The 19,396-nt window shown below is 45.1% G+C and overlaps 1 protein-coding gene across 6 annotated transcripts in view; it reads left to right on the top strand.

Moving 5' to 3' along the window:
- Positions 1 to 19,396, top strand: part of BACH2 (BTB domain and CNC homolog 2) — a 196,814-nt gene that overhangs the window by 75,331 nt on the left and 102,087 nt on the right. For 5 of the 6 annotated variants that reach the window (XM_055809680.1, XM_055809683.1, XM_055809681.1 and 2 more), the window contains one exon: positions 11,564 to 11,668. The gene's annotated coding sequence lies outside the window, so the exon portion shown is untranslated. Of the gene's footprint in view, positions 1 to 11,563; positions 11,669 to 12,821; positions 12,920 to 19,396 lie in introns of those variants that run through there. The other variant, XM_027785944.2, reaches the window with a different exon arrangement.

Here is a 19,396-nt window from a genome sequence, read left to right as displayed (position 1 = left end):
TCCCCCTCCCTCCATCCAACACAGATGCAGTATGCTAATCCCTTCCGCGGACATGTATGTTCCTGCAGTGTGCACTGGAGAAATGGAATTTACTTGTTTTGGACCTTTCCTTATTTTTATTTGTATTTTGTTCTATTTAGTTTAAGGCATTGTAGCCTTTGCTGTGTGGTGACAAAGCTTAACCTTACCCTCCCATCATGCATTCCCAGGTAGGAAACCAGGACGGGAGCTTTGTGCAGCCTGGGGACACAGGGGAAAAAAACGTTGTTAAATGGCAGGTTGTGCTCCAGCCACAGTTCTGGGTCAGCTGGTGTTTGGAAAGCTGAAACATGCTCAGATGTTTCAGAGGAGGCTAGTGGCAAAGGTAAAGAGAAGCACAGAAGCAACCAGGATCGGCAAATGTTAGATTTTCAGGCATTCATAACGGGATATCACAGTCCACGTGTTGGTGGAGATGTTAATTAAAAATTAAAAAATGCACTAGGTGCTTTTATACATAAAGCAAAAAAAGTGACATGATCATGTGTGGTTGTGAAAGCTTTTATACTGCTGTAAGTTTGGAAATGGTAAGTGGCAAAGTGGATGAGTTATGTGGGTCATCTCAAGTGAGTGCCTATAAAAAGGGTTTTGCAGCTCATTATTGGTTATTCTCTGTCTAAGGCTTGTTTTATGGAAAGGGAACTTTTGAAACTTTGGAGATTCTGATTTTTATTGGTGATATTCTTCATCTGTCCGTGGAGTGGCAAAGGCAGGCTCTCCTCGCTGAAGGAACCCAGCACTTTTGGTCTCAAGGAAGTGGAGGTGCCAGAGCTTCCTTAGCAGGGCAGGCAGTTGGAGCAAGGAGAGTGGTTCACTGCTGCCGGCCAGTTGGAGCCAGGAGAAGGAGACAAGAAACCATACAGCTGGCATCCTGATTACAACTATTAGGGGATGCCAAAATCGGTTTAAAATAGGTTTTACTCAGAGAACGATATTACAGATTTATATTTGAGCTATTTGGACTTCACAGGGCTTGGAAACCAAGATGTCAAACAGTGCAGCTTGCTGGTTTTTTTGATGCAGACTTTCACATCATGAAGTTTTTGTCACATAAATTTCTATTTCAAGCTCTGGGCCGTGACACGTTTGCTGTAAAGCATGCCGTTTTTCCAGGACTGAATATTTACCCTTCTTTGGCACTTGGTTTATCCTCATTTATGTTGTAGTGATGCCCGGAGACCGAGTAGTTTGGAGTCCCACTGCACTACGTGCTGGGAGACTGCACAGTGACAGCCCCTGCCCGGGCAGCCAGCAGCCTGATTTACGGGTTTCAGATGGCTGCTGCCGCCAGCTGCTCAGGAGCATCGGCTGCCAGGCCAGAGCTTACCAGGGACAGATAAAGCAGAGGGAGTTCAGGTGAGGCGGCCGAATGTGCATTGTAGGTGCAGTGTACAGTCAGGACAGCCGTACTGCCGTCTTTGCCTGAGTCAGCAGATACAAACGCACCGCTCGTTGTGTCAGTGACTATCGTACGTTGCAAAGCCTTATAAGCCCTGGCCTACTATTTGCTCTCTGACAACACCAGCTCCAGTGGGACCAGTCTGAAAACGAACTGATAGAAACAGAAATACCAATTAGAGAGACTTATTTTCTCCTTCCCAATGGGGAACCCCTCTGCCCTGTCCTTCCACGTGCTCTGTGCACAGCGTCTCTAGGTGAAGGACAGGGAATGGTGCCCATAGGTGCAAGCTGAGCTGTAACAGTGAAGTACTGGGAAATTTTTCCATGTTTACAGTTTGCCTTAGTCCGAGGCATGTGCAGGTTGGAAAAGAAACATAGAATTGTTTAGGTTGGAAAAGACCTTGAAGATCGTTGAGTCCAACCGTTAACATAGCACTGCCAAGTCCACCACTAAGTTGGAAAGAAAATACAAGAAAACAACTGAAAATTCTCAAATATGTTTCAAAGCCCATAGGGTGCTATTTGTACGTTGTATGGGAGGCTGCAAGATGGTTTCTGCGGCATGGTAGTCTCAGCCATCAGTGTGATTCCGTTGTGCCTTTGCTGCTCAGTGGTCCTTGGGAGCCAGGGCAAGTAAAGCCCTGTCCCCCACCTCCCCCCCAGGCAGCATGTGTGCTGTACGCAGCACCAGTGTGGGTACAAACTGAAGGAAAACTTCATTATGTTTGACAGTGCCTTTTTCACTGAAGTACTGCCACGATTGGCATGACAGCACTGAATCCCAAAATTGGTTGATTACTGAGAGAGACTTTAAACTGTGAAGACAGACATGAGGGATAAAAAGAATTGAATGTTTAATTAATGGGTCTATATTTCCTTTTTCTTGGAGCATGTCTATTTTTCCTCTCCTGTTTTGTTTATTTTAAGGTGCCATATGTTCCACTTAAGCTATATAGAAATTTGGGAAAGAAACCTGCATGTCAGGGTTAAGAGGGTTCTGAATTGGGTGATCTACTAGGGAAATATTGCAGCTTTTTAATAGGAAAGTGTTTTGGGCTACCAGCATGCAGAGGTTATTTGTCCAATAATCTGTATCCTAATGCCAGCACCTATACAACCATGCATTTACTCTTGCTCCTAAGGGACTAAAATGAACTTGTTGCCTTAGCTTTGACTTCTCGTGGCAGAAGTTCTCTCCCATTTTCATGGATTTCTGGTAACATTTTTCATTAGCATTCTAGTTACGAACGTCAACATTTCTTTGGTGTCTCCTTCTGTTAGTTCCTTGCTTCCCACATGCTGTTTTATGTGAAGGTCTTTGTGAGTTGCTTAAAGGACTGGAATCCTTAATGGTAATGGAGATGATAACACGTGTGACAGTTCTTATCCACCCAAAAATGGCAGCAATCGACTTGTAGTTTTTCATATAAACTGATTTTTCACTCAGAAAAGTTTTCACTTAGAGAAGGTAACTATTAATTACTTATCTATCCATGTTTCAATATGCCACCATCTCGTTAAATAGCTCCCTTGTCTATTTCTTTCTGAAACTATAAAGTGCTATTTTCTGCAGAACAAGCTCGATGACATCTTGACACTTCCCTAATGTTTTCAATTCCTGGTGGATTTGAGTGAATTATTGGATTTATTTGAACTTCAGGTTCAGGGCTTGTAAATATGCACAGATAAAAGCTAAGAAGGTTGACAAAAGTGCACTTGCAGTTGCAAGTGCTGGGTCTGGTATAGTTATCTTTGGCAACGTGAGCCTCATCAAGTCCAGGAACTCGAGTGATCATAAATCTGTTGTGATACCAATAGTTGTCTTGTATTATGGCTGTTCGTGCTGCCTCCACTATTGTTAGATTGGACCCAAGGGAAACGCAAAGGAAATTGAGTGCACCCTCCGTAAGTTTGCAGACAACACCAAATTGGGCAGGAGTGTTGATCGGCTGGAGGGCAGGAGGGCTCTGCAGGGGGGGCTGGGCAGGCTGGATCGATGGGCTGAGGTCAACTGTATGAGCTCCAACAGGGCTCAGTGCTGGGTCCTGCCCTTGGGTCACACCAGCCCCAGGCAGCGCCACAGGCCTGGGGAAGGGTGGCTGGGAACTGCCTGGGGGAAAGGACCTGGGGGTGCTGGTCAACAGCCGGCTGAACATGAGCCAGCAGTGTGCCCGGGTGGCCGAGGGGGCCGACAGCATCCTGGCTTGTGTCAGCATCAGTGTGGCCAGCAGGACCAGGGCAGTGACTGTCCCCCTGTACTGGGCACTGGTGAGGCCGCCCCTCGAACCCTGGGTTCAGGTTTGGGCCCCTCACTACCAGACAGACACTGAGGTGCTGGAGCGTGTCCAGAGCAGGGCAGCAGAGCTGGGGAAGGGGCTGGAGCACAAGTCTGATGAGCAGCAGCTGAGGGAACTGGGGCTGTTTAGCCTGGAGGGAAGGAGGCTGAGGGGAGACCTTATCGCTCTCTACAGCTGCCTGAAAGGAGGCTGTAGGCAGGTGGGGTCGGTCTCTTCTCCCAGGTAACAAGCGGTAGGATGAGAGGAAATGGCCTCAAGTTTCACCAGGGGAGGTTTAGATTGGATGTCAGGAAAAATTTCTTCCCTGAAAGAGTGCTGAAGCATTGGAACAGGCTGCCCAGGGAAGTGGTGGAATCACCATCCCTACAGTATTTGAAAGACGTGCAGATGTGGTGCTTAGGGACACGGTTCAGTGGTGGACTTGGCAGTGCTGGGTTAATGGTTGGACTTGATGATCTTAAATGTCTTTTCCAACCTGAATGATGCTATGACTCTCACCCACAGTGTTTTGGTACTAAGCAAGTCAAACACTTGGCGAAGATCCTTTTCTTCGCTTTGCAGATGGAGGGTGACGTGAATGTATCAGACCAAGCTGCTGAAGAGGTCTGATGCAAGTGTGGGTTGTGGGTTCTCATCTTCCAAATATTAGTCCAGAGCCTTAATGCAGTATGACCATGCTTTCATGGAATCGGTACACTGCTTTTCTGTTTCCAAACAGCAGTGCTGCTACCCACAAGAAACCCGGAAAGATAAGTCCACCCCAGCAGTGAAGCTTTCAATTATGACATTGCTGCATATGATTTCAAGAGTCACTTTCTGATATTTTGACGGTCCAAGGATTTGGAAGAGCTGTGAAACCCTCAACCATGGTTTTATTTTAATGAAAGGATTTGTGTAGTGACGTTAGAGCTATGTGCTTGTAGCCATTAAGCAAAGAGAGCAAGTAGGTGGTATCTCTTTTGCTACCACTTCTGCCACTTGGCTTTCTGAGTATAATGCTTTAGAGCAAGTGCTCTTACCATACCACCATCTCCTGGTGAGCACAGATGTTTGTTAACTGGCTTTGTGCAGGGGTTGATCAGATCAATAGATGTTTAGTTTATAAGTTTCACCTACTCATCTTGTTTTCTATTAATAACTTTGTGTTTTAAACCTGTAAGTATATTGTGCCATGCATCTCTCTATTTGGGTAGCTAATCCTGTTGCGGTAGGCATCTATTTCAGGAGCAGCCTAGACAAAGCACAGCATATTTGAATGCTAGCCTCTGTTACTGTCCGTAGTGGGTTATATCGCTGGTATTAGTGTAGTGTAGGAGTTCAAAAAGGAAAGATGTTATTTGCAGCGCCAACTCTTTAAAAATATTCTGTACAAATTTTTCCAAAAGAATAAGCAGACGAAGCACAGTGGGCCCTCTGCCAGGGTGTGTAATAGCCTTGCACAGCATCAGTTGAAGCTTCAAGTTGGATAAAAGGCAGCTTTTTATAGGTTTGTTCAGTATTCCGTTAAAAAAAAAAATGGTTTGTTTACAGAAGTAGCAAATTAATTCAGTTCTATCAGAAAGTAGGTCAGTGAGTGACCTCCTGATAGCATGAGGCAGCAGTTTCAAGCAGAAGTGACAGCTCAGCAGCACGAACCCTCCGTGTCTCCAGGAAACTTGTTTTGACAAATGTAAACACATTATATCCTGTATTCCTCTTACTTATTTATTTTTTTGCTGCTGCATTAGAAACCACAAACTGTCACTCTTCATCCTCTTTCTTCACCCCTTCTGGTCCCCAAAGGGAAATGCCTTGTAACGTAGCTAATAATTTTTGCAAGGCTGCGTAATGAGTAAGGCATTCCAGCAGGGTTGAGGGGTTTTTTTTTGACAGCCGAAGTTGAGCACTGTAAACCAGACTTGACTAAAATCCAAACCAAAGTCTTTCCAGTGGTGGGGGAAGTAATTGGGAAGACAGGAACTGGATTAATTTAGGATCCTTGTGTCCTGGTCTTGCTTTGCTTTGTGCTGAATGAAATTTTTGCTTATACCCATGCTGGCATCCACGTTGCTGAACAGACAGCACTTTGAGCATGTCCTCACTGCGGCCCAGCATCTCCCAAAACCGGGATGCTTTTGTAATTCTGGGCAAAATACCAAAGAGTTGATAAAGGGGGTTGTGGCTCCTTGAACACCCCATAAAGAAAAAATTGCCCTAGAGGGCATGGGGAGTATGTTCATCTTTTCATTGAGTTGTCTGTATTAGCAGATATAAAATAAAAGATGGCTCGTACACTGCTAGTTAACTACTTTGACTGGTACCTTTACTGCAGTGATTTCTACTGTGGAAATCACTGTAGATCAAAACGTCAAGCAAAGTTTCCAGCTGCAGTGCTGTAGGTGGGACTAATCTCTGAAAAACTCTCGAGCTGGTTCTTTCCCCTGACTTGTGACTGGGTTGCACGCACAAGTTAACACCACATGGAGCAGGTAGGAGGATTTCAAAATATACTAACCAACGTGGTCTGATTTAAACATTTTTGCTGAAGTACTCATAAAACTTGACATGATTTTCTTTGTTATCTAGTTACCTTTCTGGCCTCCAGAGAATCCTGTAGTCATTTATACAAATGCCATACAAAGAGTGATTTTTGCCATGTGACAAATAAACCTCTGGAGGCCTTCAGCTGTGCATTGCCATTTAACTGAATTTTTAAGGTCACTTGTTTGGAAGCATTGCACTACAGTAAAAGTTGAATGACATTGTCTCAGCCAGAAGTAGAGATTTGATTTGGGAGGATGGGAATATATTTGTTAGAAATAAAATGCTTCTAGCTTTGGTAAAGGTCTGATCTGAGTAGACACAAGTCAAGCAAGAAGTCAGATGGATTTATTTGACAAAACTGGCTATAAGAAGTTGAGGAAGAAGAAAGTCCCGTTCCAGTGAATTACATGCTTGTGTGATAATGCTTTGGGTAATGCTGGCACTGATTGTCACATACCATACGATAGATGTAATGCTAAGAAAGTGATGCAAAATATATTGGTGTATACAGTTAGAAAAAACAGCAAAGCAGAGGAGATGGATGCCCATATGCATGTGTGTGAGGATGCTGGGGGGGGCAGGCAGTTCCCAGCCTGCCTCCTGAGGGGCCCTTGCATGTCCTTTTTGACGGAGCGGCAGAGGGGGAACACAGATGCTGGCTTTCAGGTGATTACACTCTTCATAGGGCCACCAAGTTTCTTCTGCTTGAAAGGGCTGGAAGCACAAGGTGTGCTCCAGAGAGGCACGGACAAAGATCTGATGCCTTTTCCCACTGTTTCATGGGGAACAGTTTCATTCGCACTTCCCATTGCTGCCTCTCCTGTGAGGGGAACAGCTTTAGGGCCTGGGCTTTGCTGAGCAAAGCTTGCTGTGCAAAGCTGGTGCAGGCTGAGATCCTTCCAGTTCAAGGCAATTTGAGGATCTCAGTCCCTTCTTAAGGTTTAAGAACTGGAACCATTTTTGAAGCACGCCCCCGTGCCAAGAGGAGAGCTGCAAGGTTTCCCCCCGCCCCCAAAGGCTGGCAGGAGGTCCTGCCCGGCTGTCCAGATAAGCTGCTTCCCTGTTTGCTGGTGGGTGGCAGACCTCAGCGTAACAGATAGGACGTGGTGACCTTTGCAGTGACGTGAAGACAGGCGTGAGGCAGAGACAGGAAAATTGCCCACATTGTAGTTAGTCACTGGTGCCACTTCCCTGGGAAGAGGAGAGGAGAGGCCCTTTAAACCCCAGCAGCTCTGAAGCGTTGGGGTTAGCATCCTGTCCTCGCCGGCTGGAAGGGTGGTGCCCAGGGAGTAAGAAAGTTGCAACCCTCCTTTTGTTTTTTAATTTCTAACCAGGGGCGTTTGTTTCACACAGTCTGCATCTCATGCAGGCAGCGACTACCCAGTGCATATTTAGTATATATATTCAATATATATATTTAATACATATATTTATCCCTTTCATTGCATGTGTGCATCATCAAGACAGCAGGATGGCTTCATATATTCCCTTTTGCTTTTGAAATCCTGGTGAGGGCTCGCAGGGGCAAGTGTCATCTTTATGGTTTTCTTATGCAGGGCATAGAAAATAGCAATGGGAGGGAGTGCGGCTGTGGGCCTGGCCAAGGTTCTGCTGTCCTCCCCATGACAAAAGCTGGAGGGCAGAGCGGAGAGCTGTGGTGCAGGGAGGCCACGGGGGATCCTGGGTCTGCCTCTCCCTGGTGCTGGCCCTTCCTGCGCTGGTCCTGCGTCCATTCGAGCAGGCACAAGCTCACACAAGGGACTTGGCAAGAGACGCCCTTCTGCTTGTGGGTGGATTCTTCACACTCACAAGTTGGAGCCATCAAGAAGGAGCTTGTCACAAGTAAATAGATGCTTTTTCTCAAAAAAGAAAAAAAAAAAAACCAAACAGAAAACCTCAAGTCCCACTTTTTTCCTAATAGTGTTCCCCACTGGGTTAGTGGGGATGCGTTGGGCCTTTTCCATCCCGAAGTAAGAACTCGGGGAGTTTAAGTTCCTTGTGTTTCCTTCTATAGAGCAAAGAAGTAAAAATGTACAGGAGAGATTATATAGAAGAGATTATATTTGGGCAGTTGAGATAACTTGTGGTAAAACTTAAGGTTTTATTAGTTTTCCACCAAGGTGGAGGAAGATTAGTGTTATCTTCTGGGTAGTTACACAGCTGAAGTTTTTGACTTAGTAGTTGAATCATGTTTATTTCATCCTTATTGACTCTTGGACTAAATCCAGTGAAACAATGCATTTCATGTGATGCACTCAAAATATTTATGAATTTTTGTAACTTTGGAGCAGAGAGGTAGGAGTTGCCACTTGAGTGCTTTTCTAAAGGTACAGCAATCTAAGCTAAGCATGGATGATGTCATGCCAGTCAGCAGCACAAGATAATGTCCAGCCTGACTGTAATGACGTAAATGTCCTTTTCTTCCATTAGATCTATCAAAAGAGTAAGATACGTCATTTGTCAGAGTAACAGCTCAGATGATGAAGGAATTCTGTACAAGGTGTCTGAGGTGTGAGCAAGTGAAGAGTCCGTGTGAAATTTCATCCCCCTTAGTGTTTTGCAGGAGCTCTTTTTGGTTGATGTTATGTGTTTTGAGTTTTGTGGAGAAATTACATGGATCACACTTGCACCGATGCAGGCATGGGGCAGGTGGATCAGTTCTGCAGAGGTACAGCGTTGCTTCTCTTCAGGACTTGGGAACCACTCGAAACATCTCTTCTTTGTGCAAGTGTTAGAGGGGAAAAAACCAGAATAAATTCCTTGTGTTGCCAAGTTAATTTCCTGAATGAATTTCCTCTGCATTCTTGCACCGTGTGTACACAGAGAGGTGGTGGAGCTTAGGGAGAGGTATTGGGGCACTGAGAGTCCAGGTCACTGGCGCACAACATAAAGTGGTGGCTTTTGACTGCTCCTCGTGAAGCCCATGTGGCAGGTGCTGAGAGTGCTTGTTTTGCTGAGAGTACTGTGCTTTGCTGCTCCAGACTATTGCTAGCATTTCGATTTATGCCTGGGGTCATTTATGCCTTTCTCTGCTGCGTTGGCAGTCTTGCTGTCCTGACCATCAACAATGTTGGAGGTAAAACCAACTGACCGCTTGGTTTGGCTGCTGGATGGCAGTCCTTAGCTTGCACGGGTGTCTCTGCAGAAGTGCAGAGGAACTTAAATGTCAGAAGACAAGAAAAACAAAGATACCTTGAAGCTGTTGACACCTCGACCAAATGGATACCTTGGTTGTCTCTTGGTGGTTTGGTTCTCTCCATGATTGGCCTTATTTCTTTACCTTGATTTAGGCTAGAATGGGGCTAACGTTTTAAGTTAGCATCACCACCAAAACTGCTCATTTCAGCTGACACCACCTTTGTGACCGTTACTGATTCCAGGGTGTAAACTAGACAGTCTGTTTGTCCTGCCCTGAGGAAGAAGAGGAGGAGTTAAAATTTAAGAGCTGCCACTTCTGGGCACACAGGAGTGCTGACTAATGTTTACTATCTTGAGTACACCGAAATCAGTTTGGACCTTGTCTGGTGAATGCCACTGCCTGTTTTTTTTCCATAAGGAACTATACAGAAGAATAGAGAAATACATGCGTTCACTTAAGATAACATTGTGTGACAGCTGAGAACAATTAAAACTCTTACTTGCAGCTATTTCCCCCCCCCCTTCCTTTCCACTGTAGGAGGATGTTGTCTGCAGCTCTGAGTAGTTGATACAGGGTATTTGTCACTGGTCTGATCTTACCTAGAACAAGTGTCATGCAACGTTATTTGTTTTACAGCCTGTTCTCCTAGTTTTGCACAACACACAGATCTTGGTAGATGGGAAATGATTTTTTTTTCTTCTTACTAGACTCTTTTTTGGCAATAAACACATGCCTAACTGTAAAAGAAAAAACTTTCACAACCAAGCTTGTTTTGTGAAGCCCAAACATTTGTGAAGCTTACAAACCCTCAAACTTTACATAATGTGCCCATCCTTGGTCTCAAACATGAGGTGGCAGAAGAGGGAAGTGTTACTTTTTTTAACCAACAACTTATGACTGTGTCAACACATGACAATTTGTCAAAGCTTGCTGTAGCGGTGCTGTAAATTAATTTTTAGCATCAGTTGTGAGTGGTAAACACTTTGTGCGGTGTGAACAGCTCTTAGTACAGTGTGAGTTGTCAGCAGCTTGTGAGCTACCCTGAAAGAAGGGGGAAAAAAAAAAAAAAGCAAAGGAGGGAAGGATAAAATCTCATTTACTAGTACAAAATGGATCTGAGTCTGCAAAAATCCGACATGTGGTGGTATTTTTTTTTGTCCTCCATACCGGTCAGCTCAACCTTGAAAATTTGGTTTTTCCATTAATAATATCACCTGCAAAGTTGAGAAATCACAACTCTCCATCCCATGTACCAAGTAGTGCCTGATAGCTAATGGGTTTCTCAGTCTAGTGGCTAGATGAAGTAGAGCCCTCTCTGTACTCATGCATTTTGCCTTTGCTTGCTTGTGTCCCGCAGATGCAAGCATGCTCCTTTGTTGAGAAGTCTCACTTCAACAACATAAAATACCTGGGGAAAAAAATCAGATGGCAGCCCAAAGGGAAATGATGGGGGCTGAGTGCTTTCTCTTCCTCGCCTGTCCCCTTGCTGTTTCTCCTTTCCTATCCCAGCTGCTGTAGTGGAGCTGGCAGTGGTGGTTCATACAATAGGAGTTGACATGATGGGAGAAAATTATTTGATACGAAAAGCCAGGGAATATATATGGTAGCAAACAACTTTTCAGATACAAACCTATTTTAACCTGTCACTTCAGCAGAACAAGCAGTAATAACCTCCCAACCTAACAATGACTGTTAAGTTGAACATTAATGCTCTCACTCGTTGAATTGCTAACATGTCTACAACTTACAAGTGAACACCCACTCAAGAGAGAGAAAGAGAAGTTGGTGCCTGGAATTCCTGGCCTTGCTGAAATCACCTATATTTTTTGGCGCTAACGCCGGTGTTTCATCTTGTGTTTCCTGCAAATGTTGTAAAGTAGAACTAGATGAGAAAAACAGATGTGTGCATTTGTTCGCTGATGTGATACGCTCGGCTTGGGGCTTTTTTCTCAAGCACAGTTGCTCTCAGCTTCAGCACCTTAGGTGGGCTTTGACTGCATCTTGGAGCTTATTCCTGTAAGTGGGCAGCACACATGAAACCTGGCATGAGAAATTTATTGAGTCCTACTAGAGCTAATTTTAACCTGGTTATGGCTTTAAAAAGAAAGATGACTTTATTTGTGTATTTGCTCACAGAGAATTTTGGTTTTATTTCCTTTTCTAGATATAACTGTAGGTGCTGCTTGTATGAAAGAGCTGAGCCACACCATCCAGTGAACTGTCTAGAGCAGCAGTTGGCTTGCTTGGAAATTGCTTCCAGGACTGTGTTGTAAGTATTTTTGCAAAAGCAATATCAAATGGTTTCTTCAGTTTTGGGGCATTTTTTTGGATGTTTTGTTTGTTCCTTATAATCTCATAGTTTTAACATCTAGAAGACAGTAGCAGTAGCAATGCATGTGGGAACATGGGCACTCCCATGTCTAAAGTAAAGAGCTAAAGCCCTGTAAAGGCACTTTGCTGACTTGCTCTAAAGCTTCTCAGCACAGTCCCTGAACGCTTCTGAGAACAGGCAACTTCATACAAACCTACAAAGAAATCGGCAGAATACGTATTGATCTGTTTTGTCATTCGCTCTGTGGCATACATGTGTTTGGAGTGCGTTTTAGCTATGCTGGTATAGCCCTGCCAGGGCAACTGCTTTGCGGAAACTTTTAAAAACTGTCATCTGCCTAACTCAATTTGAAATGGTCCATGAATAGCTGCCCTAACTGATCCGAAGAGAGCATTGGTTTGCCTCTTCAAACATGCTGTGGGTATGGCTAGGGAACCTCAGTAGGCTGTGGGCGGCAGTGAATTTGGTCGGCTGCATCTGTCTCCATGATGAGTTAGCGTTGATGAAAAAGACCCCATTTCACGTTACAAGCCGATTGCATTGAGGACATGTTTGCGCTTGAAATGAACAGCATCATCCTAGAAAACTCGAAGATGTACACCGGGGAACCCTCATCATGCTATTTATACAGTTCCTTTCTGAAAGCACAATCCATTTGGGGATGTTTGTGACCTGAAATTTTATAACTTTTATTTCTTTTTATATTGCCTTCATTTTTCTGCTGCTGCTGATGCAGGTTATGTGAAGTATGATACGAGAAGTATTTATGACTTAAGTGCATTTCCCCTGAAATAGCCTCTGATAACACCGTTGCTTCAGAGAGCAAGGGTGGAAGAGTTAGTGACTTAGGACTTAAATCACTTAGTTAAGCATATTGTACAGGCTGCTCACACTCCTCAGCACCTTGCAAAATATTCCCTAACAGGTTCATCTGCTGTGCATAAACTAGTTTTAAAAATACATCTATGCTAATCCCATCACCAAGTCCTTCAAACACAACAGCTGTAAAGCAGCTGAGTCAGTCTGTCCGAATAGGTTTCTTGTTTGTGGATCTTTGTTCTGTGTGGTCAACTGACACATCTGGGTCACTCTCCAGGTGAAAATCTTTGGCTCAGCTCTGCCAGCAGTTACCTGCCAGATGCCCTGACTGCCACTTCATCGTTGCTCTGTGCCTACCGGACCCGTGAGGTGCTCAGCCCAATTCTGCGTGGGTGGGTGGGAATGAGGTGAAAAAAGGACCCAGTTGCTGTCAGCGATGGGACACCTTAGCTGTGGCAAATGGGCAGAGAGCAGCCGAGGGAATTGCCTGGGGGAAATTAGGATTTAGAAAAGATTAAGTTCTAAGAATGTTTCCTAATTAGAAATTTAGAAAGTGGCAAAACGTTTGCTTTCAGCGTCTTGCCTGTAAATGATCTGTCTGCTTCTGGAACTTAATGTCCTGACCAACCTGCTGTTGCTTTCATGGAATCATAGAATCATTTAGGTTGGAAAGGACCTTTAAGATCATCAAGTCCAACCATTAACCCAGCACTGCCAAGTCCACCGATAAACCATGTCCCTAAGTGCCACATCTACACATCTTTTAAATGCCTCCATGGATGGTGACTCAGCCACTTCCCTGGGCAGCCTGTTCCAATGCTTGACAATTTCCAGTGAGGAAGTTTTTCCTGATATCCAATCTAAACGTCCCACACACAATTTGAGGCCATTTCCTCTTGTCCTGTCACTTGTTACCTGGGAGAAGAGACCGACCCCACCTGCCTACAGCCTCCTTTCATGCAGCTGTAGAGAGCGATAAGGTCTCCCCTCAGCCTCCTTCCCTCCAGGCTAAACAGCCCCAGTTCCCTCAGCTGCTGCTCATCAGACTTGTGCTCCAGCCCCTTCCCCAGCTCCGCTGCCCTGCTCTGGACACGCTCCAGCACCTCAGCGTCTGTCTGGCAGTGAGGGGCCCAAACCTGAACCCAGGGTTCGAGGGGCGGCCTCACCAGTGCCCAGTACAGGGGGACAGTCACTGCCCTGGTCCCGCTGGCCACACCTTCAGCGTGGGAGGCGAGCCTGGCTCCTCCAGGAACGATGAGCGCTTCTGGTCCTTTCTCGCAGGTCACCGCAGCGTTTGCCATCAGGACACCCCGCTGCCACCTGGCCCTGGGCTGGCACTGCCGTAGAGTTGCCCGTGAGCAGCTCTGCAGCTGTTTGAAGGGAACTTTTTCGTCTGTTGCTGTTCGTGCTGGATTTTAATCCAGTTTGTGTCATGGTGTTTGAATTGCTGTGGCACCAGGAGCTGGAGTTGTGCATTCATTTAATTACCCTGAGGTAGCTGCTACTCATTTGGTACAGCGAGTTCAGACCTGGTGTCGCGGGGTGCACACTACTGAGACAATCTCACTTACACCAGTTCCTCGAAGGATTCACTATTCCAGCATGGCTTTCTGCCTCATGTCCTTCCAATTTAACAGTATTAGTCTGTTTAATGGTGCCAGAAGGCCACATATTGGCTCTCCTTGAAGCCTCAAACAGCAGATGCATGCTTTTAAATAGTTAAATAAATGTTAATTATGATTCACAAATAGTTTTTCCCCAACTGTTAAGTAATATCAAACACTGATTTTTTCAGCTGCTGAGTGGGACCAATTCTTCAATATTTTTAGGGGGTTATTTTTGCAGCTGCTCAGCTGCTTTAAGCCTAAAAGTCTTACGTTATTTTGTGGGACTTGACAGCCTTGGATGCAGAGTGGGCACAAGTTACTGAAAGCCTGTGGTGGAAGTGGAATGACGACAATCTTCTGATGCACCTTGGTTAGCCGTGGATAGTTTGGGTTACATCCACATAAGCTGAAAATAACATATTGGGCACTTTTGAAAGTTTGTGGTTTTGCAACATTTTCTCACAAAAGTCTGAAGTCTTCTTCTTTCTCACTGTGTTAGTTATTACACAGGTGGAAATTAGCTATTTTTTCCCTCTCAAGATCTTGAGACTTTCTGTAAGGGATTCAGCCAGTGTTAATTATTTCACAAAAGAACGGTTTGACTTGTTGCACCTCCTTGCAAATAGTATAATACCACAAGAATTTTGTCTTAGAAATATGTATTATGTGCCTTTCACTGTGCCTTTCACACTTTCTTAAGATCTTAAGACTTTTCAAATACCAATTAAACCACAGATCATGATGATAATGGAAGAGACACTGTTCTCACACACCATGAAGACTATCCTAACTGTGAGCACATTGCTGATATCTGCCCAGTGATTCATTAGCCAAGCCAGTAAAGCATTCTAGGCAGTCTGATGTGGTGGCTTACTGGTAGCTGTTCTTCAGCCAGTTGCTCATTTTGGCGTGATGCATAGGAGCATCAGAGCATTTACTTTGGAACTTACCTTTTTTGTGCTTCTCCTTTCTCTGGTTTTCTCACCAGATCTGCTCTGCTGCCTCACAACACGGCTGTTTGCACAAGCAGTTGCTGCAATTCTTTGAAGCTGTGAATAAGACATCTCCTTCTAAATATCACTGATGTGTTTTGATGAAGCTATAGTTGTGAGCGCAGCGTGCCCGAAGGGCACTTAACACTGAGGTAGAGAGAGCCTGGTGTTGGTAGGGGAGAGCACCAAATAGTGAAAGTTAAATTCTGTCTAATGTTCAGTTATGTTGTTTTTTTAAGCCAAAACAAAAAAAAAAAAAAAAAAAAAAAAAAAAAAAAAAAAAAAAAAAGAGAAGCAGAATAAAATGCTTCCACAAAGCAGAAGTGTGAGTGAAATGAAACGTAGTGGCTAGACAAAGGAAAAAAAAAATAAACGTATTCATTAAAAAACCCACTGAACTTAAAATTTCAAAGCCCTAGTAGAAGAGGTGATCTCTCAGCTACCCAGCTTGGACTGGGCACCCAACTGGAACTCGTGGTCTGAGTTCCGTTCCCCGCCTTGGTCACAGGTTTCCTCTGCGTTCTCGGGCAACCTCCTTCATCTACCCCATGACCAACTTCCTCATTTGTGCAGTGGAGATCATCCTTCTCCCATCCATCATGAGGGTGAAGCCTACTGATGCTGCTGAAAGATGTGGATGTTGCACCGGGGAGAGCCACCATGTGGATGAGAATGAAAAGGATGTGCTTCCTTGCATGGGTTGATCACCCATGCTGGTTGCATCTCAGTGTGCAAGAGTAGAGAAAATGAATTCCAGATCTAGAAAGGGTTGGTTCGTTTTTTGTTGTTTTTTTTTTTTTTCTAAGTCTTTCAGGCCTATTTCTCACGGAGTTTGGCTACCACGGTGCAGTAGCAAGTATTTGGAGTATTCCCTCTCTCTTGCCTTTCTGCTCTTGTCTGTCTACTTATGGCTTTGAGTCATTCCTGTCTGCTCAACATGTGTGACCCACACAAACCCAACAGCATCAGAAATGCAGCTTCTGTCATCTCCTGAGTTATGTGGAGATCTGTTGACATTTAAATACAGTTGTGTGTAAGAAAGAAACCAAAGAATGCTTGAGCCTGGTCAGAGGGTTGCCAAAGGTGGCCCTAGCAGCTAAGGAAGGTGCTATGAGGGAGCAGGCCATCACCTTCCCGGCCTCCCAGCAAGGTTTGCGCTGGCCCAGGGTTTGTTGCTGCACCTGCTGAGAGTGTCCAGATAGCCCGTCCCCACTGTTGGTCTTCATCCCCTCTGCCCCTTCACTCAGCCCCTGATAGGCAAATACTCATTTAAGAGCTTATTACATGAGTCTCACCTAGTGCTGATGCTGGTTCTGAATAAGGAATCAGAAGTGACAACTCATATGCCTTTTGATGTGTTCTAACTACCAACTCCTGAGGGTTGGTAGTTAAACTTTTCTCACCCCTTACAGGAATTATTTTTCTCTGGTAAGGGGGCGTGGAACCCCATATACTCTTTTTCTTCTCCAAATGTTAGTAATGCTCTTCTCCAGCCGCTGATGAGATCCTGAAAGTACAGACAGGTTCATATTCAGACCAGAGCCTGCTGACTGATTTTGCTACAACAGCTCTTGCTGTTCCCCCTCCTCCCACCTTCTTACTGCCGTCCCTTTTTTGGGGTCTTGTTTTCACATTTCACAAGCCTTCCTTTGACCTGACCCTCCATTTTCTCTGAGCTGCTAGGGTTAATTAGAGATCCTCCTCTTTGGGACCTGCGTAGTCTTCCCATCCCTGACATATTTCAGTGCTCCTCCCATGGCTACAGAGACACTTCCCCAGCCATACCCTGAGATCCATGCTTGCCTGGACCACTTTCTGCCACTGATACTCTCTGTCCTGGCCCTTCCGTGAGGTGTATCTTCTCCATCATGACTTACGTCTGGTAGGATACAGAAGTGACACGAGATGTGCTCTTTCCTCCCAGGTCCTCCTTCCTCTGCTTGTTCCTTACTCCCACTGGCAGCCAGCCTTTGTCTTGGGCAGGCTGGCTTTTCTTCAGTAACTCTCATCAAGTTACTTTCCTGTTTATTTTTCCCCACCATTTCACTGCAACCTGTTTTCCTTCCTCTTATTCATGACATGGTTTGGTTTGGTCTGGTTCTGGTTTCTCATTTTGACCCTGGTTAATGGCAGCACACAGCAGCCTAAATTCTGAGCCCGAGTGCTGAATGAGGGTCAGGCCAGAGGTCCACCAGCCCTGCCCCTGGCTGTGGCCGGGGGGGACATCCATGGAGAGTGCATGAAAAGGCAGGTGCGAGTAGTGCCAGGCACTGAGGGGATGCGATGCGCTGGAGGGGCTGTGATTTAGAGCCCTCCGTAAGCTTTGGCGGCCTCTGGAGCAGCACCATTTTGGTTGAGTTACTGCCATTTTAGACGAATGGAGAGCCCGCTTCTCATTTGGAGAGATTTAGTGCAGCTCCGCGTTGACTGCTGCAGCTCAGCCAAACCCCTTAGTATGGAGACTTTTAATTATAGGAGAAGCCATGTCTCGTCCCTTCTGAGGCTGGTTAGCTCAGAGTCCCCTGCCATGAGAAACATGGATGGTTTGAGACGTGGTGCTGCTGACACTGGATGTCCCCTCTCCGACTGCAGTATTTGTCCCTTTTCCCCACTGGTAAACCTGGGAATTCAGTCTGCTTACAGCTCTAAAGGACTGGTGCCTGAAAATACGGCAACCGTTTAGTTGTCCGTTGCTGTTTCAACTGTGTGCCCAAGTATAAGTAACGAGTTATTGAGCTAATTTAGTTTTATACCAAAGAAGTGATTTTCCTCCTGCAAATCAGGAAGGCTATTTAACGCAATGTAATTGACTTCAGCTGTAAGATTCAATATACTTATCTAGGATTACGGTTCAATAAAGTCTAATTGCGCTGAGAGCAACAGGAATTGTAGAAACACACGGGGACTGTTTCCTGCCTTTCCCGCGGGCGAGCCGACTTGGCTGGCTTCTGATCCTTATGGCTTGGGCTGTGCTGCTGCTTGACCTGCGTGTTGGCAGGAGCAGCCTGAGGTGGCACCGTGTGGCGTGGGGAGGTGAAGCCGAGCGGCTGAAACCATGGGTAGCCTTCTTCAGTCGGTTTTACATGAGCGACTCTGCCATTTCAGCGTGCCCTGCCGGTGTCAGGCTGGGGGAGCAGGAAGTCAGCTGTGTCTGGTTTCATTATGATGGTGATGATAATAGGATCCACAAGGTATATGAGATTAAAAGCCCTATAACGTTGCAGGCCAAATCGTGCAGAGAACAAAACCTGAAAACAGTTCAGTGCCTAAACATCCTTTTGTCTTGCCTCACCCAGTATAGAAATAAATACGGGGAAACAAATATTTATGCAGAATTTCCTCTCAGTATTTACCAAGTAGGAAGCTGTGTTAAGCCAATTTCTACATAGAAAAGTTTGCTGGCCATCATGCATTGGCTGTTATAACTGTGCGCTGTATTTGTGGAGAATGTTTTTTGCCCAGTATTCATTCATTAATGAGTTTTTCATCAGCCACTGAACAAATGGGAAAGCGTTAGACTGAATTTTTTGCTTGCAGAGCTTCAGGGAGAAGTACAGGCTTTTTCAGTGGGACGAGGACAATAGCACAGGTAATGAGTAATTTGGGATGGTGGCTGAACAGACAGTGTGGCAAGTGTCCTTGTCACACTCTGAGCCACAAACTTAGTTATTCTTTCTTCATAGAGGTATGTCCCAAACCTCAGTCCTTGATCCAAACATGAGCTTATGTCATTAGAAGTGCTTACCTACCACCATGCTTATTTTCTGCATTATTTCTTCTGAGTATTAATTCTCCTGTTGCAAGCAGGACAGGAAAAATACACTTTCAGACCAAACCAACAGATTCATCTGGTTCTGGTACACTGACTTCATAAGCACTAAAATATCTAACATTGCTTGGTACGGCATGTGCTGTACCAATCATTCTCTGTGCAACTGCCTATTTTTTACATCATTTTAAACAAAAGCCAGGACTACAGAGAGTAATAAAACAAGATAATCAAGAAAGAGTAGGCAGGTTTTGTGGTATGAGTTAAAGACAAAAAAAACCCCAAGCAAACCTCCAAAAGCCATGAGAATTGGAAAGAGAGACCCTTTCACTTGGCAAAGTTAAGCTCTAATTACTGGGTGCAGAGAGCATTGTTCTTACAGGAACGAGGGCTGAGCGTGGATCGTGCTGGACGTCCCTGAAGCTGGCATAGCCACAGTTTAAAAGCAGAGAAGGGGGCTTGCTAAGAAAATAATTCT

This window comes from Falco peregrinus, chromosome 7 (assembly GCF_023634155.1).
Source record: "Falco peregrinus isolate bFalPer1 chromosome 7, bFalPer1.pri, whole genome shotgun sequence".
NCBI classification, from domain to species: domain Eukaryota; kingdom Metazoa; phylum Chordata; class Aves; order Falconiformes; family Falconidae; genus Falco; species Falco peregrinus.
Note: the sequence above shows the minus strand (reverse complement) of the source record. Positions and strands in the feature narration are given on the sequence as shown.